Genomic DNA, 16,797 nt, shown 5'->3' on the forward strand with positions numbered 1-16,797 from the left:
TCCAATTCAGTTATCCCCTGCCCACGAACCCTGCTTGACCTGAATTCTGAAGTGTCATGTCCAGTAAAAAGAAAGAATGACTTACATTTATATAGGACTAAAGGGCAGGCATGTAAAATCCTTAAACAACGAGGTGAAAAGGACATTTCTACTTATAGCAGGTAAGTTGTTTGTTAGTTTGGATGATGATGAGTAATAGGCTATTGTGATCTCCTGGAGCGTTGTTTGATCGCCTTAGGGGATCAGATAGGAAACACAGAGTTTTTCTTAGCTGGCTGCAGTATTTTCTCCTTCCCTGCATTTTTTCCTTATTTTTGCCTCTTCCAGGAGATTACACTGTTAAGGGGTGGGTGGGTGATGTATGTGGTAGCACTATATCTGGATTGAGTGGGCTTAATGGGTCCAATGGTCTTTCCCATCCTTCTTGTCGTTTGCTTGTAATTTCAAAGTCACAGTGTACCTTGATTTAATATTAATTTCCTTTTTGAAGGGACGAGCACCATGAAGAAACATTACACACCAGAACAGAAAACAAAACTTTACAGACCGCCCCTAAGAAACCACAGCACTTCTGAACAGTCTCTCTCCCTGGCCATAAAACCAAATTAAATGACACTTGTCTGCTAAGCACTTAATCTGATATACATCAGCCTCTGAAATGGTTGCATCTTCAGAGGCTTCTCCTGTAATTAGTCCAACAGAAGCTTCAGCTTGGTTTAGTACGTGACAATTAAAAGATACTTTAAAGGGCCCTATTTTCCTCCCCGTTTGAAGTTTAATGGAAAAGTGGGAGTAAAACCAGTTGAAAGTGGCAGCAGACTTTTCTTCCATCTTTATCACCACGATAAAATATGTTTACAAAAAAAGGAAACAGTAGCTTGTTAAGGCCTTATTAAAGGCCAGATATAAAAATAACTCCAGCAGATTTGTGCAGGGCTAAGCAGAATAAAAATGGAAGTATTGCACATTCAGATCTGTGAGCTAGTTATACGAAGAAGGGGCAAGATTTCAGTATTAGGCCAAAAGTAAAAACACACATAGATTTAGCAAAAGTGGACTGGAAACAGCTACTTGAAAGTAAATCAGTGTCAGACCAGTGGGAGGCATTCAAGGAGAAGATAGTGAGGATTCAGAGCAAATATGTTCCCACAAAGAAAATGGGTGGGACACCCAAATCTAGAGCCCTCTGGATGTCAAGGAGCATACAGGGTAAGATAAGACAAAAAGGGGAAGCTTATGTCAGATACCAAGAGCTCAATACTGCTGAAAGCCTAGAGGAGTACAGAAAGGGCAGGGATGAAATTAAAAAGGAAATTAGGAAAGCAAAGAGAGGGCATGAAAGAATATTGGCAAGTAAAACCAAGGAAAACTCAAAGATGTTTTATAAATACATAAAGAGCAAGAGGATAACTAAGGAAAGAGTAGGGCCTATTAGAGACCAAAAAGGTAACCTATGTGTGGAGGCGGAAGATGTGGGTATAGTTCTTAATGAATACTTTGCGTCTGTCTTCACAAATGAGGGGGACGATGCAGAGATTGTAGTTCAGGAGGAGGAGTGTGAAATATTGGATGGGATAAACATAGTGAGAGAGGAAGTATTGAGGGGTTAGCATCTTTGAAAGTAGATAAATCGCCAGGCCTGGATAAAATGTATCCCAAGCTGTTAAGAGAAGCAAGGGAGGAAATAGCGGAGGCTCTGACCATCATTTTCCAATCCTCTCTAGCTACAGGCGTGGTGCCGGAGTACTGGAGGACTGCTAACATTGCACCGTTGTTTAAAAAGGGGGACAGGGATAGACCGAGTAATTACAGGCGAGTCAGCCTAACTTCGATGGTGGGCAAATTATTGGAAACAATTCTGAGGGACAGTATTAATCGTCATTTAGAAAGGTACGGATTAATCAAGGACAGTCAGCATGGATTTGTTAAGGGAAGGTCGTGACTAACTTGAATGAATTTTTTGAGGAAGTAACAAGGAGGGTCAATGAGGGTAGCATTGTTTGATGTAGTCTACATGGATTTTAGCAAGTCTTTTGACAAGGTCCTACATGGCAGATTGGTCAGAAAAGTAAAAGCCCATGGGATCCAAAACTGACTCAGTGGCAGGAAGCAAAGGGTAATGGTCGACGGGTGTTTTTGGGACTGGAAGGCTGTTTCCAGTGGAGTTCTTCAGGGCTCAGTACTAGGTCCCTTGCTTTTTGTGATATATATTAATGATTTAGATTAAATGGAGGGGGCATGATTAAGAAGCTTACAGATGATACAAAAAATTGGCAGTGTGGTTGATATTGAGGAGGAAAGCTGTAGACTGCAGGAAGATATCAATGGACTGGTCAGGTGGGCAGAAAAGTGACAAATGGAATTCAATCCAGAGAAGTGTGAGGTAATGCATTTGGGAAGGGCAAACAAGGCAAGGGAATACACAGTAAATGGGAGGATACTGAGAAGTGTAGAGGAACAGAGGGACCTTGGCTTGCATACCCACAGATCCCTGAAGGTAGCAGGACAGGTAGATAAGGTGGTTAAGAAGGCATACGGGATACTTTCCTTTATTAGCCGAGTCAGAATATAAGAGCAGGGAGGTCATGCTAGAACTGTATAAAACACTAGTTAGGCCATAGCTTGAGTACGGCGTACAGTTCTGGTCACCACATTACAGGAAAGATGGGATTGCACCAGAGAGGGTACAGAGGAAATTTACGAGGATGTTGTCAGGACTGGAGAATTTTAGCTAAGAGGAAAGATTGGATAGGCTGGGGTTGTTTTCTTTGGCACAGAGGAGGCTGAGGTGAGATTTAATTGAGGTGTATAAAATTTTGAGGGGTCTCGATAGAGTCGATAGGAAAGACCTATTTCCCTTAGCAGAGGGGTCAATAACCAGGGGGCATAGATTTAAAGTAATTGGTAGAAAGATTAGAGGGGAGCTGAGGAAAAAGTTTTTCACCCAGAGGGTGGTGAGGGTCTGGAACTCTCTGCCTGGAAGGGTGGTAGAGGCAGAAACCCTCATCACATTTAAACAGTGCCGTAACCTACAAGGCTACGGACCAAGAGCTGGAAAGTGGAATTAGGTTGGATGGCTCTTTTTCAGTTGGTACAGACATGATGGGCCAAATGGCCTCCTTCTGTGCTGTAAATTTCTATGATTCTATATAAATAACTTTAAAACTAATAGAAGTAAATATTTTTCATAAAGGAAAATTTAAGCAGCTCTTTAATACAAGTCATCAATAATATTTGAGATCACTTAATAGTTCTGACTTGAATTGTATGGATGGAATATTAATAACTGCAAGGTAGAACCAGATAGATAGTTGATAAATATTCAGTGGTAATCCAGTGAATGGAACACAGCCTTGACATACAGCTGGTTTCAGGTGCAATAAAGGGACTGTTTGGTACCGGTTTAAATGTCCTGTGATAGGTGACTGTTCATTGCCAAGAGACATCATTGCATAATCATAAGAGTCTTAACATTTTAGGGTATTCCTCCTTTCACTGTTTTCCCCAAAAAGTACGACCTGCATTGAACTTATCTGCCACCAATTGACCACTCTGCTAACCCATCCACTTCATCCTTCAATCTGCTGTATTCTTCCTCACTGTTTACCATGCTCCCTAATTTGGTATCATCAGCAAACTTCAATGTCATTCCTCTTGTACCTGTATCCAAACCATTTATATAAATGGAAAATAAAAGAAGTCGCAGCACAGATCCCTGGGACAAACTACTGCCCAATTCGAAAAGCATCCATTTACCCCTACTCTTTGCTTTCTGTCTCATTTTGGGCCTCCATTATCTCCTCCCCAGCCTCCATCTGTTTTCTGGGATGTATTCCATCTGGGCTAGGTGGTTGCTCTATCTTTTAATCTCATTAACTACTTAATATGCTGTGTTTTTGAATATTTATCACTGATAGTATCATCTTGCTCAAGTATTCTTACAGTTACACCTCCTTCTGAACACTTAAACATCTCCACTATTTCCTCACTCTCGAGTACATCATCATTGATTTATTGCAATTATTTGTAAGGCGAAAACTTTCTCCTTTTACATTTTCCGACTTCAATTCTGCATGCAGTTTTAACATTGTAAAGATTTTCTTTCCATACTGGTAATCTTCTTAAATACACAAGATCATCTGGTTTTCTTATTATGCACATTACTAGTGGAACAATGTTTAGTAAAATGCCAAATGAACAAGTGCCCCACATCTGCAGGTTCATCACAGTGACAGAGTTGTGTGCTGTCGGTTCTGTTTCTCAAACTCGCCTTTTCAGTGTTTCTCAGTTCTAAATGAATGCAAATATGTAGAAAAAATTAATATTTTTATATGGTATTCCAGTGAAAAATAAAACTCGTGGTTCCTATAACTTCATAAGCAGTTCCAGGTGTATTTCAACTTTTTTTAAAATTTGTTCATGGGATGTGGGCGTCACTGGCGAGGCCGGCATTTATTGCCCATCCATAATTGCCCTTGAGAAGGTGGTGGTGAGCAGCCTTCTTGAACCGCTGCAGTCCGTGTGGTGAAGGTTCTCCCACAGTGCTGTTAGGTAGGGAGTTCCAGGATTTTGACCCTGCGACGTTGAAGGAACGGCGATATATTTCCAAGACGGGATGGTGTGCGACTTGGAGGGGAACGTGCAGGTGGTGTTGTTCCCATGTGCCTGCTGCCCTTGTCCTTCTAGGTGGTAGAGGTTGCGGGTTTGGGAGGTGCTGTCGAAGAAGCCTTGGCGAGTTGCTGCAGTGCATCCTGTGGATGGTACACACTGCAGCCACTGTGCGCCGGTGGTGAAGGGAGTGAATGTTTAGGGTGGTGGATGGGGTGCCAATCAAGCGGGCTGCTTTGTCCTAGATGGTGTCGAGGTTTCAACCTGATTTAAGTTGAATTTTTAAAAATTAATTTCTGTTTGCCTCGCAGTATTTCTTGTTGTAGTCTACCTCCTGAGATCACCTCATCTCTGATTCTAATGCTATTCATCCTGCAATCGGAAACTGAATGCCAACCAGTACTCTACGTCTGAAACGATGAAACAATTATAGCGTGTGCTTCATTGGGTCTGTAGAACTTTCTGTGATTGACAAACGGAATGTGACCCTGCCACCTGACCATCACCACCTCTTTGAACAAGAATGCTCGAGGCCTCCTCTTCACCAGCACTGACTTTTCTGGGGTAAGTTGCCATTTTCCTCAGTTTTATGGAGATGTCACCCATAAGTCTTGGGCACGCACAGCTGCAGCAAGAAAACAATCAGCAGTCTCACCACTTTAGTGCTAATTTAGCAGTGTAATAATGTCAAAGGAGCATCATCACAGATACCCACTGATTATCCAGTATTTTCTTCCGGTAACTAAATTCTGTAGCACTGCAAAATCACACGCACCTGCCATTTTGATCTCTATCTGTTAAAACGAATTAAATAAGAGCTATTAACACTTCATTCATAAAAAGACAATGTGGCCCTAAGTCCTCAACTAACCAACAGGATAAAATAAACGTCTGCCCTTGTATGCTCAGGTTACCAAAGGAGAGGGAAAATAGATAAAGTATGCAGATTTATATTTCTATTACGTTAGACCAATTACTGTCATCTGACTCATTAGGTTGTTTTATGCAGTTCAGAACTTATGCACATATAAGGAAAGAGATGACATCACTTCATCACTTCATCAAATTATATGAACACGTGAGTGACTGTGTAATGAGGCCAGGATGGATCATTCATCAATGCTTCAGCATATACTTTAGCAGCAAGGGAATAAATGAGCAACATGTCCTCTCCAGACAAATATATCCCAAGTAATTATAAATGAGATGGAAGTCCGACACAGGCTAAATGAACTCAACACAAGTAAATCCCCAGGGAAAGATGGTATTTGTCCCAGAGACATGGGTTCAGAAAGGGAAGATCTTGCTGACCAACCTGCTTGACTTCTTCGACAAAGTGACAACCCATGTGAACGGTGGTAAGGACTATGACGTGATGTATGTAGACTTCCAAAAGGTTTTTAATGAAGTTCCAGTAAACAACAACAACAACAACAACAATAACAACAACAACATGCATTTATATAGCGCCTTTAACTTAGAAAAATGTCTCAAGGCCCTTCTCAAAAGTGTTTGTATTAGATGGGGTTACTCGGAGCTTGATCGTAGAGGTGGGTTTTAAGGAGCGTCTTATAGGAGGAGAGGGAGTTGGAGAGGCGGAAAGGTTTAAGGAGGGAGTTCTAGAGCATAGGGCCTAGACGGCTGAAGGCACGGCCACCAATGGTGGGGCAAAAGGAAGTGGGGGATGCACAAGAAGCCAGAGTTGGAGGAAAGCAGAGTTCACGGAGATGTTGTAGGGCTGGAGGAGGTTGCAGAGGTAGGGAGGGCAATGCTATGATCGAGTTTAAACACGTAAATGAGAATTTTAAATTTGAGGAGTTGCAGGACCGGGAGCCAATGTAGGTCAGTGAACACAGAGGTGATGGGTGAGTTGGGACTTGTTGTTGGATGGGATATGGGCAGCAGAGTTTTGGAAGAGCTAAAGTTTACGGAGTGTGGAGGATGGGAGGCCAGCCAGGAGAGATTTGGAATAGTTGAGTCTGTAGCACAAAGGCATGGATGAGGGTTTTGGCAGCAGATGGACTGAGGCAGGGGAAGAGTCAGGCAATATTGCAGAGATGGAAGTAGGTGGTCTTTGTGATGGAGAGGATATGGGGTTGGAAGCTCAGCTCAGGGTCAAATTAGGATGTTGAGGTTGCAAATAGTTGGCTTCAACCTGAGACAGTGGCCAGGGGTGGAATAGATGGTGAGGGTACAAAGTTTGTGATAGATGGCTTCAGTCTTCCCAATGTTTAACTGGAGGAAATTGTGGCTCATCCAAGACCAGATGTCGAACAAACAGTCTAACTACACAGTGGCGGTGGACGGGTCGAGAGAGGTGTCTCTATCCAGAGATAGAGCTAGATGTTGTCTGCATACATGTGGAATATGTCTTGTCTTCGAATGACGTCACCAAGGGAGAACATGTAGATCAGGAAATGAGGGGGCCTTGGGGGACTCCAGGAGGTAATGCTGAGCAGGCGGGAAGAGAAGGAAGTGCTGGATATGCTTTGGCTATGATTGGATAATTGGATAGGCAAGATTGAAGCCAAGTGAGGGCAGTCCCACTGAACTGGACAACGGAGGAGAGGCATTGGAGGAGGATGGTGTGGTCGACTGTGTCAAAAGCCGAAGAGAGATCGACAAGAACGAGGAGGGATAGTGTACCACGGTCATATATGATTTATGACTTTAATTTGGGCTGCTTCAGTGTTGTGGAGGGGCAGAAACCTGATTGGCGAGATTCAAAGATGGTATGGTGGGAAAGATGGGCATGGATTTAGGAGGCGACAACACCCTCAAGGACTTGGAGAGGAAAGGGAGGTTGGAGATGGGGCATTGGTGTGCAAGTACAGAGGAGTCGAGGTAATTAATTCAACTTAAAACTGTGGGGATTTAAGATAAACTCTGGCAATGGATAACAAACTGACTGCAGGATAGGAAACAATAAGTTCTCATCAGAGGAATTATGTCAGAATGGGGGAAGTGGGTCCCTCGGGGCTTGGTGCTGGAATCATTACTGTTTCTAATTTACATAAATGACCTTGATACAGAAACTCAATGAAAAGTGCTGAACTTTACTTCTTGCACCAACTCTGTTTCAACCGCAAAGGCTTCCAATAACATTTTCAGTCATGGCGGGCCTTTCATAAACTCACATTGGATTGGATCCAATAGTGTGAGCTGTGCTTGAATTGCTTGTTTCATAATTGACTCCAATATTTTCCTCCTCTACATATTAAGATCGCTGATCTATAATTCTCAGAAACATGCTTCTGACTTTAAGAGAATGCAAGTAATGCTAACATCACAAAAATAGAAGTTCCATTACACATTTTGAAGTTGTTCACAAAACAGCCAGAAATATTATCAGAAAACTTCACTTTCACAAGTGTGTGTTACTGTATTATTTGGCCATTTATATTTTCACTGCATCTGAGTGGAATTGTGAAAATGCCTAAACAGTTTGCACAGATGGATGTACAGTCAAATAGAGAAACCAACAGATACACGCATAAGTAGAGATGCTTATGTTACAGACTTGGTAATCAAAGGCCAATTTACACTGATAAAGCACAGATATAATGCAATTATTAACTATAATTAATGTACTTACATTTAATATGATCACAGGTGTTGCTGGTTAACTACCTTTTAGGATATTCCACTCAATTGATAATTTACATACATACACAAATCTAAGGGTCATGCAGTTTATGAGATTACCAACATAATCATCACCCATGGTGCTAGTCTCTCTAATTCACTCCTGGTTCTCAACATGCCATCCACGAACCATGGAGTGCTGTTATAACTCATATCTGGTCCATTATGCATGTACCCCTGAAGTACTACAGTCACTATGCAATGGAAGAGGGCATCTCTTTTTATTGGACAAGCAGCTTGGTTCTCTCCTGCTGTGCACATGCATGTGTGTTTGAGTACGTGCGCATCCTGGGGGTTGGAGAGAGGAGGAACATTTACTTTCCCATACTTAATCCCACCACCTACTTCAATGGGAATGACTTTGCAACCCATCTAGACCAATTTATTCCTAATTGGCCATTTATTAGCCACCATTATTTCTACCTTTTTTTTCCAATTTGCTGTTAATTAACACAATACATTATTGTCCAAGAATAACCCCTAAGGCCATTACAAACAGCTAAGCTTGGATAACCAAAGAAGACATCGGTGCTTTTACAGACATAATTGATCAATTATAAATTCAGATGCTTTTCTTCTCTGCAATTTGTTTTAGCTAGGAAAGCATTCTTTGAGGCCGACAAAAATCGCCTAGGACTTCAAATGAAATACAACTTATATTAGAACAAACTTTAGAACATATGCACTTATAAGGAACATTAAGTGAGAGCTGACACCAGGAATTGAAATAACAGAAGAAAATGGAAACATTGTAAATCTCTACAAGGAAAATAACAAGGCGAGAGCTGCAGTTTCTGATGTACAAAATGGAAATGCATCTCATTATTCCAGTACAGAGTGCTCTTCTGAATATAAGTGGAGTGTTAAAGCCCAATTAGGTCCTTTAGAGGATAAACTGGACAGAACTCATGGCAGATCAGAAAAAGACATATGTTTTAAATTAAAGTTTCAGATACATAATTAGGAATAAATTGGATGGGTTGCAAAGCAGTTCCAGTTAAATTGGGTATTGGGGTTGAGAAATGGAAGAATTTTAGATTCAGTCAAACTGGTTCTGCATCTGTAACGTATGATACAGTCGGTTAAGAAATTAAGAGCTTTAAGTGACTACAAACTATGTGGATCAGATAGGATAGATTCCAGAATCCTAAAAAAATGCATGGTGAATTAGGCTTGTATTCATGTATTACCTGGTCCAAGAAAACAATATAAAGTCTACAGGAAATGCCTGGTAATAAACAATTGGATACTATTAGTGGTGTAAGGCCCCAGACCATATTTATTGGACATAGTAACAGAACCAACCATGCCTATCACACAGGAAGTACCGCACTACGTTTGTTGATAACGCATTCTCGGGAAACAAACTTGGGACATCAATTAACAAACGTAGGGGTGGAAACAGCTTAATTTGTGCAGGTTGGATAATTGGAATAGCCCGTCACTTTTGTCTTCGCCAGTGCTTCTTAAATGAATTAGGTGGTGTAACGAGTTAACAACCTACCCATTCACCATCACAGACACGAGATCTCCAGAACATAACTTTATTTACATGCATCCAGAAGATCTCTTAGTTTCTAGGTAAGCCATGAGAACGCTGTACCTACTCTTCGCCCCAAACCGAATCATACCTACAATCTCTATCTTTACAATCTTGCCTTTATTTATATCGTATGATTACATCAGCTCAGTGGTAGCACTCTTGCCTCCGAGTCAGAAGGTTGAGGGTTGAAGTCCCACTCCAGGGACTTGAGCACAAAAATCTAAGCTGACGCTCCAGTGCATTACTGAGGGAGTGCTGCACTGTCGGAGGTGCCGTCTTTCAGATGGGATGTTAAACTGAGGCCCCGTTTCAGGTGGACATAGAAGATCCCATGGCACTATTTCAAAAAAGAGCAGGATGTCCTGGCCAATATTTATTGCTCAACCAACATCACTAAAAATAGATTATCTGGTCATTATCACTGTTTGTGGGACCTTGTTGTACGCAAATTGTGCGTTTCTTACATTACAACAGTGACCACACTTCAAAAGTACTCCATTGGCTATTAAGCGCTTTGGGACGTCCTGAGGTCATGATAGGCATATTTATAAAATGCAAGTCTTTCTTTCATTGCATGGTCCCTAACCTTACATTCTACTTGGAGAAGTTACATAAATGGCTTTCGCCATCACCAACACAACATGTCATGCTCTCAAATATTAGCTCCTCTACAACAATGGGACGATTGCTTGCCTAGCTTGCAGTATGCATGTGCAGGAGTTTGAAGCAAGATATACAGGGTTTACAATGAGTATAGTCCAGAATGATCTGGGAATAAGTTACAATGTTAGGCAGAGCCACAATCCCACCCCCCACTTGACAATCCAGCCAAGATTGGAATTTGCAGAGAATTGCAGGCACATCCTTCTGTTATACCCAGGACTCTTGGTGAACTGACACGCCACTACCTTGTGCCACTTTTCACTGTAAGGAGTACCACCCTTGCTACCATAACACTCTCAAGCGTACGCTCAACCAGTTCAAAAAAAGACTGGCAAGAGAAAATATTCTAATTACAAGCACACAAGTACATTTGTAATCAATTATTAATCAGAAACTTGAATAATGGCTGCATTCTTACAATGGTTAATGAGCTTAAAAAAATCACAGAAAGTAGGTTACAAAATGAACCTATTAACAAAAAATGTATTCCATTGCAGCTTCTATAAAATAGTTTAACTCCTTAAGGCGAGGAGTATAAGAGAGGGAGAGGTAAAAGGGCAATCCTAATGTTCGTGTCTAAGTTTATTCCCTCACTACCCCAACCCCCGTCCATAGCATAGAGGATGATTGGATACAGACATTCATTTTGCATTTATTGCAGTGTGTTGATGTGAATATCTCCATCCCACCATCCCAGAATCCTGGCGCTAACCCATCTTTAAGCATTATTTGAAGTAAACATGAACTCCATATGGCTACATGGTGTGCAGTCCTTAACCTGCGGAATAAGCAAGAAATCCATGCAGTTGCAGCATGTGATCCTTACCCTGTTAAAATCAACAGGAACTCCATTTGGTTACACGGTGTGCAATCCTTGCCTTGCTAAGTAAATGGGAACTGAACACAGACAGCACAACAAATGCTGCAATGGGAGCTTCAGCTTGACTTGTGTTGTGATGGGTGAGTGGATTCCAGCATTTAACTTTCTATATCATGCAAGAGCTTTCAGATTGATCACTCCTTCCCTACATGATCCTTAAAATGTGTTCACAGCTCCCCGCACCCCCCCACCCCGTTTTCTACTGCTACTGAATTGTTAACAATCGCCTCTAATTCATAGATTTTAACGCAGTGCATTGGTTCTCCCACAACCTGTTCCATCACTATGACCTTCACTGTGTGTTAGTGTGGCTGTTTGTAAGAAACATCCCAGTGATTGCTAAGCAAATCCCTACTGTACATTGAATGAACACAGATTTTGTTTATTCCTGAAACTGTACATCACAACACATCAAAGAATAAATAGAGTTTGAGCTGACTTTTGTTCAGGTTAGGTTCATTTAGGATTAGAGTATATTTGACCTTGCCTTCAATGTGTTTTATTAATTTGCTCCTTTTATACATTTATTTTCTGTCTCTCCATAGGTATCCTACAGCCACTCACCATGATATACCAGAGAGGTCAACCAAGTGGTCTGCTTCCATACTTCTGCCAGTGCAGCTCTAGAGTGGGACACTAACAGATGTGCATGACTGACCTGGTAGCGATTCTCCCATTCCCCCCCCGCCCCACCTCACCCCGTTAGGTGACATTTACTTCCCTCGGGACAGGAGGGCCAACATTAACAATTCAATGTGGAAGAAAATCAATGGTGAAAACCCTATTCTCATTGCTCAGTACATCAACAAAACAACAACTTGCATTTGTATAGCACCTTTAACATAGCTTCACTGGAGCGTAATCAGACAAAAATTGACACCAAGCCAAAGAAGGAGACATTAGGACATGGACAAAGAGGTAGGTTTTAAGGAGTGTCCTAAAGGAGGAGAGAGTGGTGGAGAGGTTTAGGGAGGGAATTCCAGAGCTTAGCGCCTCGGTGGCTGAAGAAACGGCCGCCAATGGTGGAGCGAAGAAAGTGGGAGATGCACAAGAGGCCAATGTTGGAGGAACATAGTAGATTGGTTCTCCTACAACCTGTTCCATCACTATGACCTTCACTGTGTGTTAGTGTGGCTGTTTGTAAGTCAACATCCCAGTGATTGCTTAGCCTCAGCAGGACCCCACTGTACACCGCAATGAATACAGATTTTTGTTTATTCCTGAAACTGTACATCACAACACGTCAAAGAATAAATAGAGTTTGAGCTGACTTTTGTTCAGGTTAGGTGGGAGAGATGGAGTGAGGATGGTACTTTTTCATTAAGCTGGAAATATTTAGGGGAAGGAGGGAAGAGCAGCTTTAAACCCAACAAATAGCTGTGAGAATTACTTGAAAGGTGTGAAAAGCGGCTGGCCTACTGCTCGCTGTGAAAGCTTTTATTTGATATGCTGCCTTTACATGTTTTTGCTGGCTTCCGACTTTCAAAGAAAAACTCAGTTTGAATATTACTTGCCAGAGTGCCAAGCGCAAAACAGCTCACAGTCAGCGTAGAACCATGTGCCTCATTTCACAGCTGAGTAAAGGGAGCAGAGGAAGGGACCCAGGCTGCAAGTCAGCCTAAATTTCACAGCTGGGACACTGAGAAACCATTTTGCTGTTATCTTTCATCTGGGTACAGATCAGTCAGAACACTGATGATACAGGGATGATTCTAGAACTGAGAGGTTAAACCTATCAGAAAAGATTGAACAGGCTAGGGCTCTTTTCTCTAGAAAAGAGAAGGCTGAACGATGACCTGATAGAAGTCTTTAAGATTATGAAAGGGTTTAATAGGGTAGACGTAGAGAAAATGTTTCCATTTGAGGGGGACACTAATAAATCCAATAGGGAATTCAGGAGAAACTTCTTTACCCAGAGAGTGGTTAGGATGTGGAACTCGCAACCACAAGGAGTAGTTGAGGTGAATAGCACAGATGCATTTAAGGGGAAGGGAGATACATACATGGGGAAGAAAGGAATAGAAGGATATGCTGATAGGGTTAGATGAAGTAGAGTGGGAGGAGGCTCGTGTGGAGCATAAACACCGCATGGACCAGTTGTGTCGAACAGTCTGTTTCTGTGCTGTACATTCTATTCCTCCAAAAAAATTCTTCTCCCATCCTCACTTTTCTCCTCTTTTTCCCTCCTGTCCTGACACGTACCATATGGCTTAATTAATTGCTGCCAACAGACCTTGCTCAAGTATCATTCATTACATAGAATTTTACAGCACAGAAGGAGGCCATTCAGCCCATCGCACCTGTGCCGACTCTCTGAAAGAGCTATGTGCTTAGATCCATTTCCCTGCTCTTTCCCCATGCCCTTGTCAGTTTTTCTTTTTGAAATATTTATCCACTTTACTTTAAATGCTATTATGGATTCTGCTTCCACCAGTGTTTCAAAACTGTCACATAGGGCTAGAAAGAAAAGAAAGACTTGCATTTATACAGCACCTTTTACGACCTCAGGATGTCCCAAAGTGCTTTTTAGCCGATGAAGAACTTTTGAAGTGTACTCACTGTTATAATGTAGGGAAATGCAGCAGCCAGTTTGTGCATAGCAAGGACCTGAGTATTTTTTAAATGGTGAAAAGCTAGGAACAGTGGAGGTCCAAAGAGATTTATGGGTCCATGTGCACAGATCACTAAAATATAGCAGTCAGGTACAAAAAAAATCAAAAAGACTAATGGAATGTTGGCCTTTATAACTAGAGGGCTAGAATATAAAGGGAAGGAAGTTTTTCTACACTGATACAAAGTCCTGGTTAGACCACATCTGGAGAACTGAGTACAGTTCTGGGCACCGCACCCTAGAAAGGATATTTTGGCCTTGGAAGGAGTGCAGCACAGATTCACCAGAATGTTACCAGGGCTCCAAGGGTTAGATTATGAGGAGAGGTCACATAAACTAGACTTGTATTCCCTGGAATATAAAAGGTTAAGGGGTGATTTGATTGAGGTTTTCAGGATTTTGAAAGGAATTGATAGGGTAGATAGAGAGAAACTTTTTCCGCTGGTGGGGGAGTCTAGGACAAGGGGACATAATCTTAAAATCAGAGCCGGGCCATTCAGGAGAAAAGTTCAGAAATACTTCTTCATGCAAAGGGTTGTAGAAGTGTGGAACTCTCTCCCGCGAAAAGCAGTAGATACTAGCTCAATTAATAATTTTAAATTTGAGATCTATAGATTTTTGCTAGCCAAGGGTATTAGGGGATATGGAGCCAAAGTGGGTGGATAGAGTTAGGATACAGATCAGGCATGCTGTCATTGAATGACGGAGCAGGCTCAAGCGGCTGAATGGCCTACTCCTGTTCCTATGTTCCTGTGACCCACAAACAGTAATGAGATAATGACCAGATACTCTGTTTAATCCTATTTAACAGGGAATCCACATTATTAAGGCAGAAAGAGATTTGAAACCATTTAGGACCATGCAAAAGCAATCATCTTTTTATGGGACAATGTCCCACAATGTAGAAGATATTGGTTAGGCCACAGTTGGAGTATTTCAAGTATATTAGAATGAAGGAAAGGCTACAGTAAAGATTCACTGGCCTGGTACCAGTTATATTTTCAGAAGAAAGGTCAAAAAATGATCAACAGTGGGTGTTAAGGGGGCTCTAAATGAGGTTTTCAAAATTAGATAACATAGTGAGAGGGTAAATGGTGAAAAATTGTTTCTGCTAGTTGGTTCATTGGTAACAATGAGACAAAATCCCAGGATTATCATTGGAAGAATGAAGGGGGAGGTCAGAAGATACCTTTCTACACAAGTGGCAAAAAACTATAACATAATTTAAAATGTGGATTGAATATACATTTCAAAAGAAAGAATATAAAAGGATACAGGGCAAAGGGCAGAGAAATGGGACTAGATTAGACACCTCCAGATTAAGAGCGAGCACCTGCACAGGTTCCATGATCGAATGGCTTCCTTCTGTGCTGTAATCTCTATGATTCCATGGCAGGCCAGAAAGCAGCTTCTGAGCAGAGGCATATTCCTTGTATCAGTACACATACTAAATACCATGATTAATTCATGAATTACTCACCAAATGAGCTCTCGGATCTAAATAACCACAGCGCTCTCCTGAGGATATGAAGATCACCCTGGATTTTTTTTAATAAGTCAGTAACTCAAATCCTTAAGTCGTATCCCTAACTATCCAAAGGCTCCGCACCTTAGAGAGGATATATTGGCCTTGGAAGGAATGCAGCACAGATTTACCAGAGTGTTACCAGGTCTCCAAGGGTTAAATTATGAGGAGAGATTACATAAACTAGGCTTGTATTCCCTGGAATATAGACGGTTAGGGGGTGATTTGATTGAGGTTTTTAGGATTTTGAAAGGAATTGATAGGGTAGATAGAGAGAAACTTTTTCCGCTGGTGGGGGAGTCTAGGACAAGGGGACATAACCTTAAATTCAGAGCCAGGCCATTCAGGAGAGAAGTTAGGAAACATTTCTTCACGCAAAGGGTGGTAGAAGTGTGGAACTCTCTCCCGCGAAAAGCAGTAGATGCTAGCTCAATTAATCATTTCAAATCTGAGATTGATAGATTTTTGCTAGCCAAGGGTATTAAGGGATATGGAACCAAGGCAGGTTAAATAGTTAGGATACAGATCAGCCATGGTCTCATTGAATGGCGGAACAGGCTCGAGGGGCTGAATGGCCTACTCCTGTTCCTATGTTCCTGAATGGAAGGAGCACAAATCAAATTTGCCAGAGGTGGTGTTTGGGGAGGAAGGAAGATGTTTACTTGATGCTGTTACCAACATAACCCTAATGCGGTATCTTTTGTAGCTCCGACACGGAGTGAGCTGATAATGGAAAGCATTCCTGTTGCTCATTAATAGGTAATGAATCTTGTGGTGCTCGGACCTGCCGTGAGGGCTGATGTGCACTCACGGGAATTCAACTCTTTCACTTTGGTCTTGGATGTAAAAACGGTAAAGAGCTGTGGGCCTTTTTTGACAGGTGCTAATCTATTTTAATATTGTATAGCATGGGACACATCCTTCCATATCAGCATGTCACCAAATCAATATCAACACCAGCCCAGCTGGCTACTTCTGGTTCAATAACAATAAAAAGTAGGGTTTTTACTTTGTCTTTTTGTGATTAATAATGTCTTGGTTTTGCTTTTGTTATACGGCTCCTGCACTGTAAAAGCACAAGGAACTCTTTCACGTGGAAAACGGGTTTCAGAGAGCAAAACTCTACCTCCCACCCATCCCTGTACACACAAACAGACACTCTCACACACACACACACACACACTACAGTTTGTGATTATGCATCAGCAGAACTTCTAATACAGTGCTACAGGGTGTTTCAGCCATAGTGTGCTGGTGGAAAATTATACATCTGTGAATTTTTAGTAAGATAATTCAATCCATAATAAAACATAACAAAGGGT

The 16,797-nt window shown here is 41.6% G+C and overlaps 1 long non-coding RNA gene across 1 annotated transcript; it reads left to right on the top strand.

Annotated features, from left to right (window-relative positions):
* The first annotated feature begins 4,939 nt into the window (after positions 1-4,939).
* LOC137334374 (uncharacterized) lies at positions 4,940-16,467 on the top strand. The gene is made up of 3 exons (XR_010966131.1): positions 4,940-5,172; positions 11,303-11,419; positions 11,885-16,467. It is a non-coding gene; the product is annotated as an uncharacterized lncRNA (long non-coding RNA).
* The last annotated feature ends 330 nt before the right edge of the window (positions 16,468-16,797 follow it).

The sequence above is a fragment of the Heptranchias perlo genome, chromosome 17 (assembly GCF_035084215.1).
Source record: "Heptranchias perlo isolate sHepPer1 chromosome 17, sHepPer1.hap1, whole genome shotgun sequence".
Lineage (NCBI taxonomy): Eukaryota > Metazoa > Chordata > Chondrichthyes > Hexanchiformes > Hexanchidae > Heptranchias > Heptranchias perlo.